Genomic DNA, 25,011 nt, shown 5'->3' on the forward strand with positions numbered 1-25,011 from the left:
CAATTCTCTGAGGTCAAGCTTGTCATTATGGTTATATAGCATCCAGTTTTGCTTTTCTTGTCCTTTCCATTTATACTGTGGTAGTCACTGTGTATACGGTGTCTTTGTTCTTACTTTGCTAAACATCAGTTCTTCTTATGAGTTTCTGAATTCAACACATTCATCATTTCCTGTACGATAATATTCCGTTACATTCTTGTTGTTCAATCTGTTTAGCCTTTGCCTAGTCAATTATTTCCACAAAAAGTGCTGCTATAAAAATTTTGGTATATATAGGACCTTTCTGTCTTTCAGTACCTGCTTAGCAGTAAGATTTCTAGGGCAAAAGGGTATTGATATTTTAGGGCACATATTTTTAAAGATGAAATTAATTATCATGATCCTTCTGTCCCATTTGGCTTTTATCCTATCTTTTTCTTCCTCCTCAAATATTCCCACCTAGATGTTTTGCTCACACTGTTCTTTTTTTTCTATCTCTGATGCTTCCCACACTACCTAGCACATAGTAGGCACTTCATAAATACATATCGACTGACTGTGTCTGGAATTTCTTTTCTTTACCCATTTCCCCCTCCCCACATTTTCAAATCCTATTTATACTTTTTAAAGTATCATTTTTATTTAAAATTTTATTTGTGCATCCCCTGTACTACAGAATGTCCCTTTCCCTTATAACAAAGACTTAAAAAGGAGGTGGGGATAGGAAAAACAGTTCAGCAAAAGATGAATAAACATATAAAAAATGTCTGACAGGATATACAATACCTCATACTCAAAAGACCCCACCTCTTCAAAGAAGGAAGGTGTGTATTCTTAGGTCTTCTCTAGGGCAAAGCTTGCTCATTATAATAATAGTGTTCAGTTTTGGATTTTGGTTTGTTGGGGCTTTTTTCCCATTTCCATTGTTATAGTTATTATGTATGGTGTTTTCCTGGTTCTTCATTCTTCATCAACTCATATAAGTTTTCTCATGCTTCTCTAACTTTTTAATATTCATTTTTCTTACCACTCAGTAATATTCCATTACATACATTTACACACAGTTTGTGTGACCACTTCTCAACAAGTAGGTATCTGCTTTGTTTCCAGGTCTTTGCTTCCACAAAATTTGCTATGAATACTTTGGCATATATAGGACCTTTCTTGCTACATAACTCCCTTGTGGCACATGCCTAGCAATAGAATTACTGAGTCAAAGTGCATTGATACATATGTATAACCTATACTGATTGCTTGCAACCTTGGGGAGGGAGGGAATGAGAGAGGGATAGAATTTGGAACCCAAAACTTTAAATAAAGGAAGAAAGGAAGGAAGGAAGGAAGGAAGGAAGGAAGGAAGGAAGGAAGGAAGGAAGGAAGGAAGGAAGGAAGGAAGGAAGGAAGGAAGGAAGGAAGGAAGGAAGGAAGGAAGGAAGGAAGGAAGGAAGAAAGAAAGAAAGAAAGAAAGAAAGAAAGAAAGAAAGAAAGAAAGAAAGAAAGAAAGAAAGAAAGAAAGAAAGAAAGAAAGAACAAAAAACAAAACAAAACAAAAAAAGTGCATTGATAATTTCGTCACTTTAAAGACATAATTCCAAATGACTTTCCTGAATAATTAAACCATTTCACAACCACATCAATAGCATGATAACATGCCTTTCTTCCTGTAGCCCCTCAAATATGACATCCATCTTCTGTATCCTGTCAGTTTGCCGTCTACTGACTCTTTAAACCAATAGCTCAAATGTACTTTATAATAATGATTATCAATATTATTACTTCAATATCACTTGAATAATATTTCAATATATTTTGTTATTATTTCAAATAATGATGGTCATTGAAAAAACTGACACAGATCATCATAATAAGCAGCATTACATAGTTGACAGAGGGCCAACTTTGAGTCAAGAAAACCTGAATTCAAATGTTACCTCATTCACATAAATAGCCAAGTGACCACAGGCAAGTACTTAACCTCTCAATGTCCTCAGATAACTCTCTATACTATAAAACACAGCTGAGTTTCCCATTTGAATCGCCAATGATGCTCCATAACAAGAGTTACCTATACTCACAGGTTTGGTCTTACAGATTCAGAAGTGCTGCAGTGCCCCCCCCCCCCCCCCCCCCCCCCCCCCGCTCCTGCAATAAAAAAAAGTCCCTCATGAAGCTTGTATTGAATACTTATTGTGTGCCCGGCTATCATATGCTAGTGAATCCAGACAAGGATAAAGATAAAAGGTGAAGCCCTGAACCTCAAGGATTTTTAGTCTACTCAGAGAAGTAAATGAAACAAAGGGTATTGAGTAACCAAACCAAGAAACCACTTTGGAATAAAACCCATGCATAAAGTTCCTGGCTAATTTATAACTACGCCTAATTTGCTGCTACAAAGACAGTAGTCACAACACTGATTTCAGACAAACAAACAAACAAACAAAAAAGACCCAACATACACAAACTAAATATGTCAATAGATGAATCTGTAAACCATGAAACAAAGAAAAGTTTCGGTCAGAGGAGATAAGATGACTGAAGTGTAAACTCAGCTTTCTTTGCTCAGCAGTCTTGTTCTGCCTTGTAAATTTCCCCATTTTGAAGCTTGGGTTTACAATCTGGTCAGACAAGACAGGATTTTCAGCTCTTCCCTGGAAGATGAGACCACTTCCTCATCTATAAATATGCTGCTCACCCTCAACAAAATAGAGCATGTCAGAGTCATTAGTTGTTTGTGTCCTAAATGTGGATGTGCAGAATCCCCTGGATAATTTCTGAATTCCAGGGCAATTACCATATACGGTTTCAAGGGACAGAAGAAAGACTCAAACTGCCAAGCAACTATTAGTGATGGAATTGCTTGTGTGCTTCAGAGTGTATGCTGGATTAACTTCTAAAGTATTTAATTAGTTTTCAGAACATGTGGTGGTATCAGAATGACTCAAGAGGAAACCACAGTCAGCTAGCATTAAGGCTGTGGGAGGAAGGCATGTCAAGATTTCTGCTAACTTTTAGTTTGTGCCGAACATGAGTAACTTAAAAGTGAAAAGTCCAATGACCCTTCTTGCTTTTTTGTCTGTATTCCCATAATTCACAGAGCTGTGATTTCATCAGTAAGTATCCCCTCCTCCAATGCCTGTTGCTGTTCTCTTGTTCCTTAACCAATTCTCTTTGTGAGTTGCTGTGACACCCATCATCTCTCCCCCAAAACCTCATTGCCTGGTAGCCCACCTTCTGGTCCTCCACCCATTCATGCTTGGGCTTGTCATCAAGTGACAAAGAATCCACACCCCGGCTTGTGCTCAGAGCTTTCCTAGCTTGGTCGAACCTGCAAGAGTGTCCATTCTGCTTTCACATCCTTTGAGAACTCAGGATCCCTTCTCCATACGATATATGTCATTGGAGTAAGGCTTCAGTGGATGTTAATCTATTTCTGCTTCCACTCCACCCTCCAAAACAGATATCCAGTAGCATGCCCAAAAGAAGCTAAGTCATCAGCTCTGAACTCTCTGACACTCTATGTGCTCCTCTTGATCTCAACTGTTTCTTGCTCTGCCACCACACTTGAACCTCACGTTCCCACTTCTCCACCTCTTCCTCTAAAACTTGCAACCATGGTATTACTGTCACTGATTTCAGAAAAGGCTATCCTTTTGTGCTACTCATCATTCCTCTCACTCTACAGACAAACATCCCTCCCAGGCCACCAGTCCCCTGTATCTGCCATCTCTCCATATTAGAGGGTAAGCTTCCTGAGGGTGGGAACTCTCACTTTTATGTTTGTATCCCCAGCACTTAGCACCATGCATGGCACATAGTAGGCTTTTAATAAGTGCTTTCTCATTCATTATATATTTTTAATATATAATGCCAAACAGTTAGGTTGGTTTTCTTTCATTAAATGGCAGTTGTTGGACTAAATTGTTTATTTGCACATTAGCTGGAAACAGGCTTAGTCAAATCTGTTTAACAAGGATCTGATATATAATTATTTTGGCTTAGTTACCAAATGCTACTACTGGGATGTTATCCTTTTTTCCAGTGAAAAATTACAATATAAGATTCTACAACATTGTTTCACTTTAGGAAACTGCTTAAAGTGGGTGCTTCCCAAAGGAACAATCTAATGGTACAACATGTGAACTGAACACTCCACTGATAGGATTTAGGCCAGAATAGCAAAGGGGAGGGAAAAAGATGGGTGGCTATAAGGGATAAAGGGAACAAGTTATTTATTCAGCATGTCCAATGTGCCAAGCACTGTGCTAAATGATTTACAAAGAGTATCTCACCTGACCCTCACAATGGCACTGGAAGGTAGGTGCAATTAGGACCCCCATTTTAGGAGAAAGGAAACTGAGGCAGGTAGTAGTTAAAGTGACTTGTCAAAGGTCACACAGTTAATAAGTATCTGAGGTTTTGAAGTTAGTCTTTCTGACTCCTGGCCCAGCACTCTATCCACTCTGCTACCTATCTGCCCAAAAATCCAAAGAACATTTTTCAAGGACTAGTCAAAACTGGGAATATTTGTAGGTAAAGGTGTGTGAGCTTTCTCGGCTTCCCTTTTCTATTCTTCAAAACTTCCTGTCATAATCATCTACTGTCTCTTCCTTTTCTTTTGTCACAGAGAGGTCTTTTTATTTGTCTCTGAGGAGAATCTCTCTACCTTCATCTCTTCTCTCCTATTCTCTAAGATCTTACTCCAGGAGACAACCCTGATTTCTCATGGATCTTCAGTCTCCCCTCACTATTTCCTTATTATCCTCCTAACAAAAATGTTCAGGTCTCCCCAATTCTAAAAAACAAAAACAAAAAACCCCTCAAACTTCCCTTGACCTTTCTACACTATCCAACCACTGTTTCATGTCTCTCCTTATTGCCAACATTCTTTTAAAAGTTGTCTATGCTGAGCTAAATCTAATAAGAATTAATTCAAGAGGGGAAAGCTATGTGGAGCAGTGGATAGAGCACCGGCCCTGGAGTCAGGAGGACCTGAGTTCAAATCCGGTCTCAGACACTTAACACTTACTAGCTGTGTGACCCTAGGCAAGTCACTTAACCCCAATTGACTCACCAACACACACACACACACACACACACACACACACACACACACACACACACACACATTAATTAATTAATTCAAGAGAAACAAATGTAAAGTCCTTCAGTTGAGTGGAAAAAAACCACAAACTCCAAAATATGATATTGAGGAAGCATGGTAAATAGTACTTTTGGGGTTTAGTGAGTCAACAATATGACATGGTAGTCCACCCCAAAAAAGGATAATGAATTATAAGGTACAGGTTAAAAGAATAAGGAGGTGGGGCAGCTAGGTGGTGCAGGGGGCAGCTAGGTGGCGCAGTGGATAGAGCACCTGAGTTCAAATCCGTCCTCAGACACTTAACACTTACTAGCTGTGTGACCCTGGGCAAGTCACTTAACCCCAATTGCCTCACTAAAAAAAAACCAAAAAACAAAAGAATAAGGAGGTAATAATCAATCAAGAACCAAGTTACCAGTATCAAAAATGAAAAGGGTGAATTCACTACCAATGAAGAGGAAATTAAAGCAATAACAAGCTATTTTGCTCAACTGTATGCCAATAAATCTGACAATCTAAGTGAAATGGATAAATATTTACAAAAAAATATATGAACCACCCAGATTAACAGAAGAGGAAATAAAATACTTAAATAATCCACCCCCCAAAAAAAGAGGTTGTCTATATCCTACAATACTTCTACTTCCTCACCTCATTTCTATAGTCGGACTTTTTACTCTCCCATATTTTTTTTTCAGTTTTCATCCTCCTTGCTTTCTCTGCAGCATTTGAGCTATTTTCTATCCTCTTCCTTATGTATACTCTCTTCTTCCTTGCGTCCAGAGATACTACCCTCCCTGGTTCTCCTCACATCCCTCCCACTGTTTTTTCTGTCTCCTTTGATGATTCTTCTTCACCTTCCCAACTGCTTAAGGTAGGTGCTTCCCAAAGTTCTGACCTTGACCTGCCCCCTTTCCCACTCTAAACTGTCCCTTCTCCATCTCATTGAAATCTATGGTTTCAAATACCACCTTTATGGACAGCTAGGTGGCACAGTGGATGGAGTAGTGGGCCTGGAGTCAGGAGGACTCATCTCCTTGAGTTCAAATCTAGCCTCAGACACTTACTTGCTCTGTCACCCTGGACAACTCACCTACCTCCATTTGCTTTAGTTTTCTCATTTGTAAAATGATCTGGAGAAGGAAATAGCAAACCACTCACATCTTTGCCAAGAAAAGCCCAAATGAAGAGTCAGACCAAACTAAAGAAATGACTGAACAACAACCACCTTTATAGGTAGTTAGGTGGCTCAGTAGAGAGAGTACCAGGACTTGAGTCAGGGACACCTAAGTTCAAATCTGGCCTCAGATACTAGCTGTGTCCCTGGGCAAGTCACTTCACCTCTGATTGCCTTAATCCACTGTAGAAGGATGTGCCAAACCACTCAAGTATCTTTGCCAGAAAACCCTATACAGGGTCGTGAGGAGTTGGACATGACTGAACGATAACAATCACCACCACTTCTATGTATACAATTCTTCGGTCTCTAGATCTACTCTGGACCCTTCTTTGGAGCATCAGTCAACATTTCCAGCTTCCTTCAAGTACCACCAGCATTTCAAGCTCAATATGTACATAGGATCTTGGATTTAAAATGGGATAAGATGTTAAAGACCATCACTTCCAATCCATGTTCCTATTTTGCAATTTAGGAAATTGAGGCATAGAGAAGTTCAGCAACTTGTCCAGGACCTCACAGCTAATAAGCATCTGAGGATGTGAACCCCAGTCCTCCTAATTCCAAGTCCAATGGCTATGTCATGCTACCACTTCCTCTTAAGTTTATTATTAGTTCTCTTAAAATTTCCCCTTCCTTTCTACTTCCCTAATTCTGCTAACATTCAGTCTCTGTCCTGTGTGCCAAATCTTGGGATTAGACACTTACTTCCCTCTGACACTTCCCGCAATCAGAGCCAATTTCATTTCTATGTCATCTTTGGCAACAGTCCTATTCTTTCTATTCCCACAACTATCACCTTATTGTTGGTCTTCATTTGTCCTCCTACCTAGGCTTTGCTTCCATTCTCTTGCTTCTTCATTCCATCCATCATCTTCTATCACTTCCAGAATAATCTTTCTTAAGATAGATCTTGGTTGCGAAACTCTTCTGCTAAAAAATAATAACAATAACACACATTTGTATAGTACTTACTATGTGACGGGCACTTTGCTAAGCACTTTACAATAATTATTTTATTTAATCTTCCCAACAACCTTGGGAGGTAGCTACTAATATTATCCCCATTTTACTGATGAAGAAACTGAAGCAAACAGAGGTTAAGTGACTTGCATAGGGTCACACAGCCAGTAAGTGTCTGCAATGAGATTTGAACTCTGGTCTTCCTGATTCTAGACCCAAAGCTCTAACCACTGTACTACCTAGCTACTAGTTACAAACCAAATAAAACTCAAACTCATTTGCCTGATATTCAAGCCCCTCGGCAATCTGGCTTGACCCTGAGCAGCAGTGTGGGACAGTGGAAAGCATACTGGATTTAAGGTATGAGGATCAGGATTTGAATCCTGCTCTGCCTCTATTACCCTCTACTACTGCCTCTACTCTACTGCATGGGCTAGGGTAAGCTATTTAGCCTCAGGTTCCTTATCTACAAAATGAGGACCTCTAAGGGTCCTTATAACTCTAAATCTATGATCCAATACATCAAGAAGCCTTTTTTTGGTTTGTTTGTTCTTATTAAGCACTTGCTTTGTGGCAGGCACCATCCTAGGCATGAGATGATAATGCCTTGCCAGTTTTATCTCAGATCATTGCATTCCACATCAAATTCCTAGTTAACTTATGCAATTATGAAATGGAAGCAGGGAGGCTTACCAGGAAAAGCCACGATAGCAGTGGGAAGTAAGGCTTCGATCACATTTTAATAAAGCACAGAGGCTACAATTGCCACAAGCAGCAAAAGTGGGTGGGGTACAGGGGGAGACAGTGTGGGGACAGGGATGGGGTGGAGAAGGAAGGCAAACAGCCTGGGGAAGAGGATGGGGAAGGAGAGAGGCCCAGTTTAGGTTATCATGGATTAGAGCTGGGAGCACTGGGCAGCAATGACCCAGATGGAAATGGAAGAGGTCTGGGGGTGGGGGTAGGGTGGGGTAGGAGTTCGGAGTCTCATTTTATAGGATTATGGGGGGGGGCCGCAAAGGACAGACTAACTCTTATCCATGCTACCATGCCCTTTTGGGGTTACTTCATTAACAGATCCAAATCATCTCAAAGTTGTCTGCTAAACTGAAAAGTTAGCACATCCACATCATTTCAAAGTTATCAGTAACATTTGGCATTCTGCTGCTCTTAATGTAGTGGGGACTGTCAGGAACTTATCTGAGATTTGCATATCATGGGACCAAAGGGCCCTCCTGATTCAGCACGTATTACCAGGATGTGATTTTTGGTTAATATATGATACAGTTTGCACATTATGCTCCTTTGATCTTTGGGATGATCTGTATGTGGCTTCTCTTTGCAATCTTACTTCCTGCTATTGTTATTTTAAACTGGCTATTTATATACTTACAACACTAACTAGAAGGAGTGGAACAGGGGCGGTCAGAGGGACCAGAACAAGATAGAATTTTAACACATACACATATTCTTATGCTTTAGCCAAAATGGGCTACTCTGTTTCAGTGTTTTCGAGAACAGTTTGGAATTACCCAAGAGAAGTTACAAAGTTGGTCTCACCCTTCAACTCAGGGATCCCACTATTGGATTTTTTTTTTTTGGCAGGGCAATGGGGGTTAAGTGACTTGCCCAGGGTCACACAGCTAGTAAGTGTCAAGTGTCTGAGGCTAGATTTGAACTCAGGTCTTCCTAAATCCAAGGCTGGTGCTTTATCCACTGTGCCACCTAGCTGCCCCCTCCACCATTTGATTTTGAACTTATAGAGACTGTCAGCCAGAAAAGGACCTAAGTGCTAAATACACATATGTGCACATATACATATACAAACACGTTCAAATGCATGTGTGTGCACATACACATTTATATGTGAATAGGTGTGCATCTGTATGGATATGTGTAGGCATATATGTATGCATATGCATGTGTATGTATATATATGTATGTATGTATGTATGTATGTATGTATGTATGTATGTATGTATGTATACTCACAGAAATACAATTTCTAACAGCAAAAAGCTGGGAACATACTATATGTCCAATGAGTGGAGAATGGCTGAACAAACAGTGGTATATGAATTTACATGTGAAGGATGGAATATTTCCTAAGGAGCTACAAATATGAAAAATACAAAGAAATATGGATGGGAAGACTTGCATGAAGTGATGCAGAGTAAAGAAAGCAGGACTGAAAGAAGAATAGGCACAATAACTACAGCCATATAAATGAGGAAAACTGTATACAGAAACACAACTCAGATTAAAAACAATGGATCATTTGACACTTTTTTTAAGTTAAAACACACATGCTTGTTTTCACAAATAGGAAACCACTAAGTGGGAGGAACATACTATTATCAGTCCCAATCTTTCAAGCTACTTATTTCTTTTCAGGGATTGTGAAGGATTGAACTGTGAGTTTGTTGGCATTTGCATTATGGGCTGAAACAAAACTGATCATTTTTTAAAATGGGCTACTCTGTTCCCTGAATACTTCCTCTGTTTTCCTCCTTCATTGATTTTGTTTCCACTACTTCCTATGCTTCAAATGTCTTCCCTTCTCTTCTTCAGCTGCTAAATTTCTGTTGTTGTTAAGTCATTTTTCAGTTGTGTTCAACTTCTGGTGATCCTATTTGGGGTTTTCTTGGCAAAGATACTGGAGTGGTTTGCCATTTCCTTCTCCAGCTCATTTTACAGATGAGGAACTGAGGCAAACAGGGTTAAGTGACTTGTCCAGCTAGTAAGGGTCTGAGACTGGATTTGAACTCATGAAGATGCATCTTCCTGATTCCAAGCTCAATGTGCTATCCATTGAACCACTTAGCTGCCTGCTGAATTTCTACCAGTTACTAAAATTCTAACTCCAATCTCACCTGCTCTATCATGCTTTTCCTGATACCCACTATCAGTAACAACCTTCTTCTTATAATCTTTTGCTTTGCACAACTCTAATGCAGTTAGAATGCAATATCTTATGTCCTATTTAAGTGTTTGTGCCCATACCCTGTGTGGGTTGAGCCTCTTAGAGATGTGAACTAGGGGCGACTAGGTGGCGTAGTGGATAAAGCACCGGCCCTGGATTCAGGAGTTCCTGAGTTCAAATCCGGCTTCAGACACTTGACACTTACTAGCTGTGTGACCTTGGGCAAGTCACTTAACCCCCACTGCCCCGCAAAAAAAAAAAAAAAAGAGATGTGAACTTCATGATGGCAGAGGCTGTGTTTTAGCTAAACTTTGTATTTCCCCCAGCCTAAAGCATAGTAAGTTACAGGCTGTAGATTTTTGATAATATATTCATTCTTTAAAAAATAATTCCCTTTCCTCAAGGAGTAGACATTATATTGAGGGGAGATAAAGGAACCACCATAGGCAGATGTCTATATAAAGTAATTTGGGGGGAAGGAGGTTAAGGTAGAATAGATGCAAAGGGCACTAATAGCTATGGGGATCAGGAAAGGCCTCATGTAAGAGATGGGGCTTTAGGGGAGGGGGGAGGGAGGGGTGGGAGGGAGAAAAATCTGAAATTGTAAAGCATGTATAAACAAAAGTTGAGAACTATCTTTACATGTAATGGAAAAAATAAAATACCTCATACATTAAAAAAAAAGAGAGAGAGATGGGGCTTAAGGTGAGTCTTGAAGGGAACTAAGGATTCCCAGCACAGTGAACAGGCTATGTAGAGGCACATTGGATATAATGTCATGTGGGATGAACAAAAAATGGATCATTTTGGCTGGAACATAAGTTGGCCAAGGGGGAGTAATATGAACTCCAAACGAGGTCAGAGCATGAAGGCCTTGGATTGCTATTGTCTTTTATCTTATAGTTAATAGGGAACCACTGGCACTTCTAGATCAGGTGAGTAAACAGGTCAGATTTCATAAATTTCCTGGGATTCTGAATTGGAAGAACTTCAAGGAATCTTACAGATCATTCAATCCAACCTCCTTTTTCTTTTCTTTTCTTCTTCTTCTTTTTTTTTAACAGATAAGTTGATGTCACTTGATTTGCAGCTAAGAACAATTCAATTATTCCTTCCACATCAGAGGGGTTAGGGGTACTCCTCCCCACCAGATATGGAAAATTCACATAAAAATTTTTGGCTTTCACTTCATACCAGAGAAGAAGTCTGAATTATTAAAAGATAAACTATATTGATGTAATTAATACTATATACATATATTTTGTGCATTTCTGAGTTTCTAAACTCTGTCATCTGCTGACCTTCATGTGTTGAATTCAGCTTCTGCAAAACTCCCCAAATATTCCCATTTAATTTCTTATGCCAACTTGAGTTAAAAACCACGATGGGGAAAGTCAGGATGTAGAAGGGATAGCTGTAGAATAATAGATTAAGTACCAGACTTAGAGTCAGGAAGACTTTTCTTCTCATTCGGCCTCAGACACTTAGTAGTGTAAGTAAATAAGTAAATGCTAGCTGTGTAACTTTGGGCCAGTCGTTTAATCTCTGAGCCTCAGTTTTCCTCATTTGTAAAACAGGGATTATAATGGTATCTGCTGCACAAGAGTGTTGCAAGAATCAAGTGAAACAATATATGTAAAGATAAAGCATTTTTGTAAAAGATAAAGCATTTTTCAAACCTGAAGGCACTATAGAGATGCTATCTATAAAAAAATAAATATATTTTTTTAAAAAGAGATGCTGGGGCAGCTAGATGGTGCAGTGGATAGAGCACCGGCCCTGGAGTCAGGAGTACCTGAGTTCAAATCCGGCCTCAGACACTTAACACTTACTAGCTGTGTGACCCTGGGCAAGTCACTTAACCCCAATTACCTCACTTAAAACAATTTTTAAAATTAAAAAAAAGAGAGAGATGTTATCTATGATCATTGGGTGAGGGGGGGAGGGGCAATAAGGGTTAAGTGACTTGCCCAGGGTCACACAGCTAGTGTCAAGTGTCTGAGGCCGGATTTTAACTCAGGTCTTCCTGAATCCAGGGCTGGTGCTTTATCCACTGTGCCACCTTGGGGCCCCCATCTATTATCATTATTACTAAATCCTAGCTTTAAGTCTGGAACAGCATACATAGGAATTTATTTACCATAAGATCAGAGAGTTAGAGTAGATTTCCCAGGTGCCTACCATTTTCAGGCTGCACCTAGAGGATTTAGAGGCAATTAGGACATATGAAGTCATTCTTGATTCCTTTCCTTGTACAGAAACAAGGAAACTGAGGCAAAGTAGATTTAAGGAATTTATCCAATGTCACGCAGCAAGTTAGTGGCAGAACCTCCAGGACCAATGCAAAAAGTTTACCTGCTTCCCAGGCCAGGTCTTATTCTTGTACATCTACCCCATTGCTGAGCCATGGACTATAGGCAAAGCTTAGTTAGCTCTTTTCTGGCTTTTACAGTCTTCTTGGAATAATTATAGGCCTTGTGAATTACCTTATTTTCTCCCATCATTTCTACCTCAAATTTTTGTAGCATGAGAAATGATGCATTAGCAAGCTCATATCAGCAGGTATAAATCGAGCATCATAATTTATTTTGTAGGTTATCTTAATGGCAGAAATATACAGAATACAGTTGTTTCTGAATTTCTGAACGGAATGAATTTTAATACCTGATTCTATGGAATATTTTGAATAAATGCAAACCAACTACAGCTAGAAGTAAGCTGACACGGATTTCACAATGAATAACATAGTATTTTATACAGATGTCAAAATATAACCGAGAGAGATGATTAAATCATGGAGTACTGTTCACAAGTATTTTACAGCACCTATTATTACTTATTTCCCTAACCACATAGATATTCAAAAGGAAAAAATAAATATTAGTTATGATTTTAAGAGTCCACTAACATAATATTTAGGATTCTTCTTGGGGCTTTCAAGCTCTGATATTCCAAAGAGATGCGTATGTTGGCTGAAAACAATTTCTCTGAAAATTCTAAAATATTCCCTGGGGTGACTATCAGGGTTTTTATCATGAACATGGCCATTTACTCATAATTCAGTGACTAGTTTGTAATGCATACAAACTCCTCTCTTTGGCATTTAAAGCTTTTTGCAAGCTGGGCCCTTCCCACCTTTCCAGCCTTTTTACACTCATGCACTTTAAACGTGGCTGGGATGTTCAGGGAGGACTAGCAGCTCTGCTGTGAGGGCTTGTTGAGCCCTTTTCAGGGCTGCTTATCCACCTTTGGTATCTACTTATCACCCAATTCTCACCCGTGGCTCCAAGAAGCTGTAGCATGCACAGCTGTCACACCCCAGTAAAACCGCCTAGGCAGATGGGCTAAACCAAGGTGAGGGTGATCAACAGGCCTGAAACCTGTTGGTGAATCAGGGAATATCTACCCCAAGCATGTGAAGACTTCTGCAAGCAAAATGGGGGATGAGAACAATGTGTTCCAACAGCCATGAAAGCAGCTGATGCAGGCACTGGGGAGCATTTAGCTTGGTCAGGCACTGAAGATGCCATTCAGGTGCAAGTCAAGACATCACCCATAATGTCCCTGGTCCTCTTCAACAGCAAAGGATGAACAGCTACACTGAACTACCTACTGTTCCTTAAACAGGACACACCTTCTTCTATCTCAGTATTTTGGCACTAGCTGCCCCCCTTCCTGTACCTCCTAATTTCCCTGGCTTCCTTCAAAACTGACTTCAAATCTCACCTTCTGGACTTGCGGGGTGGAGCCAAGATGGAGGAGGAAAGACAGTGAGCTCTCGAACTCATGACACAATCTCTCCAAAAAATGTCCAAATAATGCCATAGGACAATGCCTGGAGCAGTAAAACCCACAGAAGAATGTGCTGGAATCATCTTCTAACCAAGAACTGCTTGGAAGGTCAGAAGGAGGGAGCTTCTGTGCTGAGACAGGAGTGGAGCCCAAATCTCACCTTCTATAGGAGGCTTTTCCCAATTCCCCTCTTTCCCCAGTTGCTAGTGTCCTCTCTTTTCAAACTACCTTCCAAACTACATGTTTGGACCTGGCCAATGTAGGAATTTGTTTTTCTTGACTATGAATGTTTGCTATAAAGTTTTATTTTTCTTTCTAGTGGAGAGGGGAAAATAGGGGCAAGGACATTAAAAGCCCATTAGATTTTTTTCTTTTCTTTTCTTTCTTTTTTTTTTTTTTAGTGAGGCAGTTGGGTTAAGTGACTTGCCCAGGGTCACACAGCTAGTAAGTGTTAAGTGTCTGAGGCCGGATTTGAACTCAGGTCCTCCTGACTCCAGGGCCAGTGCTCTATCCACTGCGCCACCTAGCTGCCCGTGCCCATTAGATTTTTTAAATAATTTTTAAGTTAAAAAAAAGTCTCTATGCTTAAATTTTATGCATGTGTATGAAAGAAGATACCCTTGGGCAGGACTTCTTAACATGGGATCTGTGAACTTGTTTTCTAAATATTTTGATATTTAAAAATATCAAATATGCTTTTCAATATAATTGTTTTCCTTTGTAATCTTATGAATTTATGACATACATTTAAAAGTAATTTTCCTAGAAGGATTACATAGGCTTCAACAGACTGTCAAAGGTATTCCATGACATATAAAAAGGTTAAGAATCCTGCCCTAGGGCATGAACAGATGCTAATGATGAAGCAAGCAAATTAGTCAAATTTCTACTCTTTTTCTCTTTTGGACCATCTTTCACACTGTGGTCACATTTTCTTTCAATTTAAAACAATTCTGTAAAATTTTAATAATAAATGATAAAAGATAATATATAATACATAATAAATATAATGTGTAAATATAATAAAAACAAAATTGTAATAATTTTAAAATAATTTATTTTTCTTCAACTTTTTAATACTTTTCCTTTAAATTTTTAGTTATGATTTTTTTTTAAAGGAGAGGCAAAATTTTTCTTGATGCCAGTTGTTGTTATTTCACATTGATTTCTGGAAATAATGAGCTCTCCTCTACCTCAACCCCCATGGCAGAACTATCCCTGTAACCGAGAAAAACAGCTGAGCAAAAGCAAGGGACATGGTAACCACACCACAATAACACGTGCGACATTCTGGACCCATAGTCCTTCACTTCTCTGCAGAGAAGAAAGAGTAATGCTTGTTATTGGTTCTAAAATTATTTTTACATTTATATAGAGTTCAACTTCCTTTTAATGATACCATTTCCCCCCAGTCACTGTGTATGACATTGTGTTCAGCTCATTCCACTTACTTCATTCTGTAATAGTTTATGCGAAAATTCTCATGTTCTCTGAATTTCTCATATTTGTAATTTCTTATTGCGCAATATTTCATTGTCCTACAAGAAGATGATCACATTGAAAGCAGGGTGTGGCTTGCTTTTGTTTCTGTTCTGCTTTCTGCTCTCCAGCATTTAACATGCATATTTTTTTCACTCATTCATCATATTCCTCTACCATGATTTGTTCATTCAGTTCCCAATCATTGCATATCTATTTTGTTTCCAGATCTTTCCTATCACATATAGTGTTGCTCTCAATATTTTGGTGGGGCAGTTAGGTGGTGGAGTGGATAGAGTGCTGGGCCTGGAGTCAAGAGACGCTTCTTCCTGCGTTCAAATCTGGCCTCAGACAATTACTAGCTGTGTGACCTTGGGCAAGTCACTTTTAACCTTGTTGCCTCAGTATCCTCATCTGAAAAAAATGAACTAGAGGAAATGGCAAATCACTCCAGTATCTTTGCCAAGAAAACCCCAAATGGGGTCATGAAGAGTCAGATTTGACCGAAGAACATTTTTCATTAGACCTTTCTTTCTGTCTTTGACCTCTTTGGGCTGGGTTATTGCCAGTTATCTAGACTCTTGTCTTGTCACTGGACTTGGATGACTCTGGAGGAGAGAGGGAGATTGATGATTTTGAACAGCCTGCCTCACTCAAATCCAATTGATGTGCAAGTTAAGATATCACCCTCATCCTCTTCAAGAACACGGACAAACAACAATCTGTGACCTCTTTGGAGGATATGCTCAGTAGTGGGATCTGTATGTCAAAGGGTATGAACGGATCAGTCACATTTTTCTAATAATTCCAAAATATTTTCCAAAATATTTGGAACAATGCATTGCTTCACCTATAGTATATTAGCATGGCTGACTTTCCATAGTTCATCCAACATTGACATTTGTCATTTTGTCATCTTTGCCAATTTACTGAGTGTGGGGAGAAATCTCAGAGCTGTTTTAATTTGCATCTTTCTTAACTTTTATGATTTTTGGAACATGTTTTCATATAGTTGTTGATCATTTGAAATTCTTCTGTGGAAAATTGTATTCTTTAATCATTTATCCATTAAGGAATGTCTCTTTGTCTTATATGTTTGTATAAATTCCCTAGATACTTTGGATATCAGACTTTATCCGAGGCAGTCAGAGTACTTTCTCTCTCACACACACACACACACACACACTTCAGTTTCTCTAATCTTATTCTATCTGAATCACCTTTGTTTGTGCAAAAGCTTTGAACTAGACTCAGTAATTCTGTTTGTATAGGGAACTCCCATTAAGGAAGTCCTTGCTATATCAATGCAGATCAGCAACTCCTCCACAATTTAGAATCTTATAGAGTGGCCTAGAGCAAAGCAATCCTACTCCCAATGAATTCTGTTCCAAGACCTCTTCTCTCTTCAAATTTCCCACACCATCCCCTAGCTTCACCTCACAGATCCTCATAGTCACCTCATACCGAGAAAATAGAGGCCATTTGCCATGATTTCTCTCTTCTCTCCATTTCTTCTTCTCTAAACCCTTTGACTTCATCTCCTACTCTCTCCTCCTTTATTCTTGCTTCTTTCTAAAGTTGACCACTCTATCTAGATGTACCCTTGATTCCATTCTTTCCTGCTTTCTCCAACAGATTGCCCTTCAATCATTCCTCTAATTCTAGTCAGGAATTTCTTCCTATATTATATATTGGTTCCTTCCCTAATATATTTAAACACACTTAAGTTTCCCAATTAAAAAAAAGAAAAAGTTTGTGATGGTCAGCTGTGATAGACTTAACTCTTCTCGGCAATTCAATGATTCAAAACAATGCCAAAAGACTCATGGTAGAAAATGCTCTCCACATTCAGAAAAAGAACTATGGATTCTGAATGGAGATTGAAGCATACTATTTTAAAAAAGAAAGAAAGAAAATTTAAAAAGAAATTGAAAAAAAAAAGAAAAGAAAAAAACAAACAACCTAGCTCCTAGCAGCTGAAGCTTATTCTTTTTACTCCTATTCAAGTATTGACATAGTAGGTTCTGAATTTTCTCTTCTCTCCTCAAACCCAATCCTATGTTGCTTTTCCCTTTCTCAGCCAACTTCAAGAAAAAAACCCCACCAAAACCATCTATACTTATTGTCACCACTTCCTCTCCTCTCACTCTTGGAAGCTTGCTGTAGACTGGCTTCCATCTTTGTGAGGGAAAAATCCATCCTCTTCTCAATAATTCTCAGGAACTCAGCAGTGAAGTGACAAAGGCTTTATTTTCTTCTCATGAGAAGGAGGCACCCTAGTGTGCAGCTAGTGGGTGCCCAGAAAGGGGGCTCACAGGCCCTGTTTTATACCCTAGTCCCTAACGCAAATGGATCCTCCCCTTTTCCATTATTGGTGGGGTTACAATCTATGCGCAAAAAACTAGCTAATCAGAACGCAGTATTCCCACCCCTCTTCCTTGTATGGGCATAACTGAGGAGTGGACCTTATACATCCTTATATGGACACAACTCCCGAGAGAGGACCTTATTGAGACCAGGGCTCCTTGAACCATGTGACCTTGCTAACCTGAGGGGGAGGAGGGAATCTGAGACCTTTGTCCTACAAACAGGTGGGGGGGGGGGGGAGTTGACAGACTGTTATATCCACATTGAGAGGAGACAACTACCCATTTCTCACAATCTTCATCACTGAAATGACCCGTCTCCAAAATTACCAATGATATTTTAATTGTCTGTTTTTTCTTGATCCTTATACTCCTTGAGATCTCTGCATCATTTGACTTTGTTGATTACCTTTTCCTCCTGGATAAAGGATAATCCTGGATAATCCCTTCTCTGGGTTTTAGTGATGCAGTTCTCTTGGGTTCTTCTCCTTCTTGTCTGATCTCTCCTCTGTCTCCTTTGTGGGCCCTGTGAGGAAAAACATTGGTTTAATATACTGTTTAGGAAATATTATTATACTGCTTAAATCTTACCTTATGTGATGAAAGGTCCACACCCAGAATGCCACTTGATTCCAGTAACTCTCTAAGAATGACAGAGATGGCTACAAGGTATTTCCGATTCCCCTAGGCCCAGGATCCACTCAAAGCATTCTTGCCTTGGGTTACCACACCCAGGAACTCCTGAGGGGTCCACCCCTAGCTTCTGTTTTGGGCTAGAGTTACTCATGTCTCTCAATCTACTTTGCTTTCAGGCTGACCTCCGCAAAATTGCTTAACTGTGTATGTGGAAAACCTTTGTCAAAATCATATAATGTAAATCTTCCAGAATCTGGGGAGAAGGAGCCATGTCTCCTTTCCAGCTTGCTCTCCTCTACCAAATGACCGAATACATTTCTTTCTAAAACTATTTAAGATTTAGGGGGTCTGTTCTGATGAATAATAGCCCACCCCTAATGGTGATTGTACCTGAAGTCCCTTTCCTGGGTTCTATTCTTTTCTCTCTTGATAGTCTCTCACTTGATATCTCATAATCTCTGATAGATTAAATCATTATCTCTATGCAGATGCCTCTCAGAACTATGTATTCAGTTCTAGTCTCCAGAGTTTCAGTTCCATATTAACAAACTGCTTATTAGACATTCTCTTTTTTCTTTCCTTTTGTTTTTTTTTTTTGTTTGTTTGTTTTTTAGGTAATCAGGGTTAAGTGACTTACCCGGGGTCACACAGATAGAATGCGCTTAAGGTGGGATTTGAACTCAGGTCCTCCTGACTCCACTGTGCCACCCAGCTGCCCCTGGACATTTTCAAGAAGATATCACAGACATTTCAAACTCAACATGTCCAAAATATAATTCAATATTCTTCCCTCAAAAAACCCCAAATCTTCTTCCAAACTAAACTACTTCTGTCAAAGGCACCAACATCCTTGTAGTTTCCTAGGTTTGCAATCTTGGCTCTATCCTCAATATCTCATTATCCCTCACCCCACAGTTGCCAAATCTTCTCACCTCTTTCTACATTTTCTTTTTCATCTGGATTTCTGGAAATAATGAGCTCCCCTTCTCTACCTCAACCCCCCATAGCAGAACTATCTCTGTAACAAAGAAAATCAGCTAAGCAAAAGCAAATGCCATGGTAACCACAGCACAATAACATATGCACTATTCTGGGCCCATAGTCCTCCACTTCTCTGCAGAGAGGAAAGAGTAATGCTTATTATTGGTTCTAAAATTATTTTTACATTTATATAGAGTTCAACTTCCTTTTGTTTTTTGTTTGTTTGTTTTGGGTTGTGTTTTTTTTTTGCAGGGCAACAGGGGTTAAGTGACTTGCCCAAGGTCACACAGCTAGTAAGTGTTAAGTGTCTGAGGCCAGATTTGAACTCAGGTCTTCCTGAATCCAGGACCAGTGCTTTATCCACTGCACCACCTAGCTGCCCCTTTCAACTTCCTTTTAATGATACCATTTCCCCCCAGTCACTGTGTATGACATTGTGTTCAGCTTATTTCACTTACTTCATTCTGTAATAGCTTATACAAAAATTCTCATGTTTCTCTGAATTTCTCATATGTATCATTTCTCATTGTGCAATATTTCATTGTACTCCTAAAAGATGATCACATTGAAAGCAGCATGTGCTTCCAGAGAAGGCTCTCATGCCCCCCATTATGGCCATGTCTCTTGTAATTCCTGAGAAGTTCTAGCACATCTTGAGAGTGCTCAACACCAACATTGATGGACAGCGGAAAATAGCTTTTGCCATCACAGTCATCAAGGGTGTGGGTCAAAGATACGCCCATGTTGTACTGAGAAAAGCAGACATTGACCCTCACCAAGAAGACTGGTAAGCTCACTGAAGATGAGGTGGAGCATGTGATCACCATCACGCAGAATCCTCACCAATACAAGATTCCAGACTGGTTTCCTTAACAGGCAGAAGGATGTAAAAGAAGGAAAATATAGCCCAGTTCTGACCAATGGTCCAGACAATAAGGTTCGTGAGGATCTGGAGCAATTGAAGAAGATTTGGGCACATCGTGAGCTTTGGAACTTCTGGGGTCTCCAAGTCCGGGACCAGCACACCAAGAATACAAGGCCACAGGGGTCACACTGTGGGTATGTTCAAGAAGAAGTAAACATCTTCACTGGCTGCCTTGTCTATTAATAAATAGTTTCTATCCAAAAAAAGAAAGAAAGAAAGAAAGAAAGAAAGCAGGGTGTGGCTTGTTTTTCTGTTTCTGTATATATATATACATACAGAAAGCAGAACATATATGTGTGTATATATATATATATATATATATATACGTACATATATATATATATATATGTACATAACACACACACATCTATCTATCTGGATATGTGTATATATACATGCATATATCTATTTATCTAGGTATATACTTATTTCCCTAACCACATAGGAATTCAAAAGGAAAAAATATCAGCCATAGCTACCACCTTAGGTCAGTCCCTCATAACCTCTAACCACACTGGAATTTTTCTCTTTTCCTCACATAAGATAATCCATCTCCCCCTATCTTTATGCTTCTGTAGCACTCACTGTTGTGCATGCCTAAATTTCTTTCTCACCTCCACCTCAGAGAATCCTTTTTTTCCTTTAAGATAACTCAAGAGTGACCTGCAACATGAAGCCTTTCATCATCAACACAACTACTACAGCCTTCCCTTTCTAAACTACCTTGTATTTATTTTGTATTTTTTCTATACATACTTATATATGTCATTGTTGTTACCTTTCCATAGAATGTAAGCACTTTGAGGACAAACACCATGTCATTTTTCTTTTTTTTTTGGTGGGGCAATGAGGTTTAAGTGACTTGCCCAGGGTCACACAGTTAGTAATTGTCAAGTGTCTGAAGCCAGATTTGAACTCAGGTCCTCATGAATCCAGGGCCAGTGCTTTATCCACTGTGCCACCTAGCTGCCCTCCAATTTTCATTTTCAATGCCTGGAACATAGTAGGTACTTATTCATTCCACATCATTTAGCATAGTTCCTGACAAACCAAGGGTACTTAATAAATGTTTACTTATTGATTATTGATGGAGTAATAGGTTGAATGATATAATAACTAAGTATAATCTTCTGCTGAATCCTCTAGGGCAGATGTACCAATATAGCCACAACACTCTTGAATATAACTAGAACCAGATAAAAAATATAATTGAAAAATATATACCAAATAAATAAAAAATATAATAAAATGTTGCTAATGTTACTATGTGGTTTTCTAAGTCAATATGTGAATTACAGGAATCTTTATGTATGGGTTAATGCCCTCATCTCTAATGAATTTGATACCACTGCCTTTGGGTCTCTTAAAGTAATTATGGGAATTACTTTGGTGTACCCTCTGTACTGCTCCAACCATACCAAGGACATTTGCTTTGATTTCTGGGGCTACCAAATTTTGAGAGTGTGAGATTTAAAACTGGATATTAGATCATAAATCTCCCCTCTTTAACCTTTCCCTTAATTTATCTCCCAGACTAGTAAATGTAAGAAACCTCTAGTCTATAGTTAGAGCTTTTATTGTGTGGTAGTTACCAGGTGATGTTGATTAAAGGGATAGGAAAGTAGAAATACAAAACTAATAGTCTTAAGTCTAAGCTTAGTCTATATTCCGTATAAAACTCTCCAAAAGCCTAAGGCCACTTTTGGGGGGAGAGAGAGCTGAGTCAAGCACGTGCTGCTAACGGCGAGCCGGGCCAAGTCCAACTCCAGTCCGTGTCTGTCTGTGTGTCACGCCAGTCATAGGACCAGGAGAGCAGGCAAAAGCTCCCACTTCCGTTCTCTCCTTGCCTTTTAAGCTCGCACCCCGGAAGTGGAGTGCTTAGCAGCCAGGCTGGCGTGTGTAGCCCATGCACGGCCGTTGGTCTCCTCCCCAAAAGGGTGGTCCTTTAAAAACTGGTGTCTTTCCGTATTCACTAACCAACTGTTAAAAAACTTTTTACCACAAGAGCAAAGTCATGACAAGGTAGAGCGTGTCCAGGGGGGCAGCCAAGAAAGTGAGAGGTTTGAAAACCACATCATATGAAGAAAGATGGGAATAGGTAGCCTGGAACACAGAAGAGAATGTGGTTACTTAACCTTTCTGGGCCTCAATTACCTCAATCAACTCATTTCAAAAGGAAAGCATTGCCCCTAATTATTTCTAAAATCTTTTCCATATCTAAATCTGATTCTGTTACTACTGTCTTTAAATAGCTAAAGAACTATCTCACTTTAAAAAGAAAAACAAATACAAAGATATATGCTTATTCTAGACTGCTCCAAATTGAAGAACCAGATCCAGAAGGTGGAAGGTAATGGAGCTTTGACTCAATTTAAAAAATATATTATTCTAATAATTAGAGCTATTCAATAATGAGATTGTATGCCTTAAAAAGTGATTGAGGGGGCGGCTAGGTGGCGCAGTGGATTAAGCACCGGCCCTGGATTCAGGAGTACCTGAGTTCAAATCCGGCCTCAGACACTTGACACTTACTAGCTGTGTGACCCTGGGCAAGTCACTTAACCCCCATTGCCCCGCAAAAAAAAAAAAAAAAAAGACTTCAGAAAAAGTGATTGAGCTCGGGGGCAGCTAGGTGGCACAGTGGATAAAACGCTGGCCCTGGATTCAGGAGGACCTGAGTTCAAAGCCAGCCTCAGATACTTGACACTTACTAGCTGTGTGACCCTGGGCAAGTCACTTAACCCTCATTGCCCTGCAAAAAACAAAACAAAACAAAAAAAGTGATTGAGCTCTCTGTCACTGGAAGCATTCAAACAGATGTTAATAGATGACGTTCATTAAGAAACAACAAAAGTATAATTCATATTATTGTATAGAAGATAGAAACAACATATAACAATGATGTTCACATTTTACGTAAAGAGGAGTTACAATCTTGTGCTTTAAAAAAAAAAATCAGTTTCCTGGAAATGAGATTTAATCCTAGGAATTTCTTAGGAATAAAAGAATATCCTCCGTCATTCTGAGACATCAATCTTATCACTAAATATTTTTAACCTCCTAAAAGCCTCTGATGAGAGAACTAATAAAAATCTAAAAGACTCTCATTAATAATGGCCTTGACTCACACAACCCCAAATTACTCAAAATGAAGCTAAAATAGAGGAATACTTGAATACTGCTTTTCAATCTCAGTTCTGCAATTTACTACCTTGAGCTATCCAGGTCATACTTATCTTGGACAAGTTGTTTAATATCTCTGGGCCTCAGTTTCTTCAACTATAAAGTGGAAGGCGGGGTTGGGGGGGAAGGAGGGGACCACATTAGATGACCACTAAGGTCTCATCTAACTCTGAAGCTCTCATCTTCTGATCCTATTTCTAAAGAAGAGGTATCCATCTATAAAATTCTCTCCCTCTGCCCCTTACTATTTGTTCTTATATAGAACAAATGGCATTAAATGTTTTAAAAGAAGATGGGACTCAGGGATAAAAATCTCCATCTCAATCATAAAGTAAGCTAATACAAGGATATTTATCTCAACATATACCAAACAGGCCATAACATAGTCACTCAAAACAGTAATCCCCCACACTGCGCAAGGAAGTTATAAGTGAATGACAAAAATTGAAGTTTTACCTTCAAAGGAGTCAGAAGTAGGATAAGAACAAGAAGTAGGATAAGAACAGATAATTTGAGAAGATCTGACTTTATTGGAATGTCAACAGTTTTCATGACACAGATATTTAAATGACTCATTTTCAACTTACTCCTATAAAGAAAATGATGAAAAGTTTTTTTTTTTAACAGAAAGATAATTTGACAGATGGAGACTTTTTATGGGTTCAGTGGAAGTGATAAAAGCAAATATATTACCAAGATTTTATCTTCATTTCTGTAATTCTCCCAGCAGATTTGAAAAATGGCAGATTGAGTCAACTGGGAAATAGATTTGCAAGTTTAGAAGATGTCTAAAACTAGAATTAAAAATAAAAACTTTGAGATTTTTTTTAAAAAGAAAGCTTTGTCTTGATCAAATCTATCATTATAGAATTAAACATCTTATAACCAAGTAACATGAATACTGACAACAACAAAAAAAAGGAAAGGGTGTTAAATGGGTTTGTATTGTACGAGTGCTGACAATGTAATTTCTTTGAATAGTTTACCCTTTATTATCATCATTCCCATCACAGACTAGATTAAAGAATTGTGATTATCAAAAGAAAGGCAAGACAGTTTGGCCTAATAGAGAAAGATCTAGACCTTGAGTTAGGATAGCCTACATTCCAGTTCTGTCTTTGACTGTAGCTGCGTGACACCAAGCAAGTCATTGAACCTGTTACCCACTGCAACTCTCTAAAAGAGTAAACTCCAGGATAATGCTAAGCACTTTGTTCTTGAAGGGCCCTTCTCCCTTCCTGGATCATCCCTTTTGGGGAAGAGCCCAGGGACAGCTAGGTGGTGAAGTGAATAAAGTACCAGCCCTGGATTTAGGAGGACCTGAGTTCAAATGTGACCTCAGACACTTACTAGCTGTGTGACCCTGGGCAAGTCACTTAACCCTCATTGCCCCACAAAAAAAAAAAAAAAAGGAAGAGCCCAGAGCTCCATACCAGTTTCTCCTTCCCTTTCTCCTTCTCTCTCCCCATTTTCTAGCTCCTCTTTTATGTGTAGTATCTGCTCACTAGA

The 25,011-nt window shown here is 39.1% G+C and overlaps 1 pseudogene; it reads left to right on the forward strand.

Moving 5' to 3' along the window:
* Nucleotides 1-20,011: 20,011 nt before the first annotated feature.
* LOC122743857 lies at nt 20,012-20,473 on the forward strand (annotated as a pseudogene).
* Nucleotides 20,474-25,011: the final 4,538 nt, after the last annotated feature.

Source organism: Dromiciops gliroides, chromosome 2, assembly GCF_019393635.1.
Source record: "Dromiciops gliroides isolate mDroGli1 chromosome 2, mDroGli1.pri, whole genome shotgun sequence".
NCBI classification, from domain to species: domain Eukaryota; kingdom Metazoa; phylum Chordata; class Mammalia; order Microbiotheria; family Microbiotheriidae; genus Dromiciops; species Dromiciops gliroides.